Source organism: Phodopus roborovskii, unplaced genomic scaffold (assembly GCF_943737965.1).
Source record: "Phodopus roborovskii unplaced genomic scaffold, PHOROB, whole genome shotgun sequence".
NCBI lineage: Eukaryota > Metazoa > Chordata > Mammalia > Rodentia > Cricetidae > Phodopus > Phodopus roborovskii.
In genome coordinates this window covers 3007023-3009924 of record NW_026126480.1, presented here as the reverse complement: position 1 = coordinate 3009924, position 2902 = coordinate 3007023, and the positions used below count along the sequence as shown (strand labels likewise).

Genomic DNA, 2902 nt, shown 5'->3' with positions numbered 1-2902 from the left:
TAAATTAGATAAATATTTTTTAAAGTAAAAACAAAAAAGCCCAAAATAGAATGACAAATATAGAAAAACTACAAACTACCTAACAAAGATGCAAATAATCCCTTGATGAATAAATAATAAGATGCATATACAGGGCAGCGGTGCGGGGGAGAGGGGAAGGCTGTCTGGCTCTGGCTGGGCCATGGGGTTGGGCAGAGAGCACAGCAAGCCAAGGCGCCTGCGGTCCTGTGGGCTGCCTTGGTGGCCAACAGAGTGTTTGGGATTCCACATGTTTTTGTTGAACTTGTAGAAGAGATACCTGGATGGTGGATTAACAAGAAAACTGACCTGTGGGAAGCTTCATACCTGAAAATACTGGATTTTCACCTTGGTCCTGCAGCTCTGCTGCTCACATAAACACAGTTGAATGAAGACCCAATTCGGGAAGACACCTGGCCAGCAGTCCAGATCTGATGCAGGCCATGCTGGAATGTCTGCAAACATGATGAAGAAGAGGGCCACTCACAAAAAACATCGGACCGGTGTGGGACCAGCAAGCCTGTGTCCCAGCCATCGTAGGCTGCAGGATTCAGCATGGGTGGAGAGAGGGCAAAGGCCCTGTCACCCAGTGGAAGGGACTGTCCTGGACCAGGTGCCTATGAATCCTTCCCTGTATCTTATAAAGTATGATGGATTTGACTGTGTTTATGGACTAGAACTTAATAAAGGTGAAAGAGTTTCTGCACTTGAAGTCCTTCCTGATAGAGTTGCCACATCTCGGATCAGCGATGCATACTTAGCGTGACACAATGATTGGCAAAGCAGTGGAGCACATGTTTGAAACAGAAGATTGCTCTAAGGATGAGTGGAGGGGGATAGTCTTGGCATGGGCACCTGTCCTGAACACATGGTTTTACATCACATATGAGAAAGACCCTGTACCAGCTCCTAGATGATTACAAAGAAGGCAACCTCCGCATCATGCAGGATTCCAATGATTTGTCTCCAGCAGAAAGAGAGCCAGTAGAAGTTGTGGACAGCCTGGTAGGCAAGTAAGTGTAATAAGCCAAAGAGGATGGCTTGAAAAGTCATCCACCAAGTAGAAGCCAAACCCTCTATTTAATCAAGTTTGATGATGACTTCCATATTTACATCTACGATTTGGTGAAAACATCCTAGATGTCATTACAAACTTTGCCAAATTTGTGGAACTATTAAATGTATAATTTGTAGACATAAAGATTTGATTGCTTTCCAGTTTAATGAAAGCTTAGATGTCCCTGTGAACCCACAATCTCCACCAGCAGAGCTGGTGTTGTTCCAAATAGTGCAGACTGATTCGGACACAAAGCATCTGGGAGGGGAGTCCTCTTCTGAGCATCTGTTGGGGGTGGTCCTCCTTCTTACAAGAAGGCTATCTGTTGGTGGTTATAAGCAAGGTGGTAAAAGTTTAAACTAATATCATAGTCATTTAAATCTGGGTAAGTTGTAACCATTTTCCCCCTCACTCTGACACACTTATTCTGCTGCCACAATGCAAGCATAGTTTGTTATTTTTTACTGCCTTTTTTGAGAGATTATGCATCTATAGCTACCTGTCTAGATCTGCATCTGTGTTCCTATGTATATATTGTACACACACACACAGGCACTCACCACTGGCACTCCGTTTCTTGTGGAGTGGGGTGGGAGCTGATAATGTTTTCTCCAGTTCAACAGGAGTGCTTGACCCAAGTCAGTCATATTTATAATATGCCTGTTCTAGCACACAGGGACATTTAGGCTTTTTCAAAGGTCATGATTCAGAGTACCATTTCAATCTGGAGGCTTTTGCTATGAATCGGTATAAATTAGCTATGATCAGTCAATGACCCACAGTAGAATTTAGTAAACTGTTGAGAAATCTGGGTAAAAGGCCACCTTCAATTCTAAGCTTTGTTTTCTGTGTTTTGGTTTTTTTGTTTGATTGTTGTTTTGTTGTTGTTTATTCTTAATCATAAGTACTTTTAAAATAAAGCCCAGGTTCTTGGTTCACATGGAATAACGTAGATGTGTTTTGGGATAGCACGTTTGTATGCATCCAGCTATCAGGATTTTATTACATGGGTTTTAAAGGCAACAATGTATCAGTAGTTTGTATGTGGTAAATTCCTGCAAGAACAATTCATTGGTATTAGAAATTAAGTTTTAAATATGGCTTTGATGCCTTCTGTTAAGTTCTCTGGGACTTTTAAATCTTTATTACTATTATTGTTGATGTGTGATTATGGTCAGAAGGCCTCTTCTCCTCTTCCCTACCTGCCCCCACCATGTTGAACAAATATAGCTTTTTGCCCTGACCCTGTTGTGGCAGTATCTGTCCTTGGTCCAGGTGTGCTGTGCTGCTCATGAGGGTTTGTTCCCTCCATGACCCTGGGCTTTGCATGTACATTATGTGCCACTGTGGAAGGCTGCAATGCAAGACAGTTTGTGGTGGAATAGCAGCTCTTGGCCACTGAGTGCATTTGTGGATTGTTCTTATAAGGTTGTTTGAAGCTTAGATGGAACTAAAATGTGGTTGGTTGACTAGTCAAGCATGTGCTTCTTCTCACTTGGTTTTGGAGGGACCCTGGTGGCCGGTCAGCTGGGAGAAAGATGGTTTGTAATACCAGTCTCTTGTGGAGATTGGAAATCCTTTCTGTAGCTGGACAGATTTGGATACTGTCAAGCATACACAGAGCTTTGGCCTAGTTTAGATCTGCTTACATTGTTGGGGCTCTTCTGATGCAAGAATCATTCCATGGTTCAAGAAGCATGTTACTGGATACCCATTTAGTCTTCACAGAGGCTGACTGCCTCATTCTTCTAGATGGTCACAACTGCTCACCATGTGAACACAGTACCTCAGTTCTGTCCCTGGCTGCAATCACCCTATGCTCATTGT

General features: G+C 42.9%; 1 pseudogene; it reads left to right on the top strand.

Moving 5' to 3' along the window:
• Nucleotides 1-237: 237 nt before the first annotated feature.
• LOC127227896 (spindlin-1-like) lies at nt 238-1158 on the top strand (annotated as a pseudogene).
• The last annotated feature ends 1744 nt before the right edge of the window (nt 1159-2902 follow it).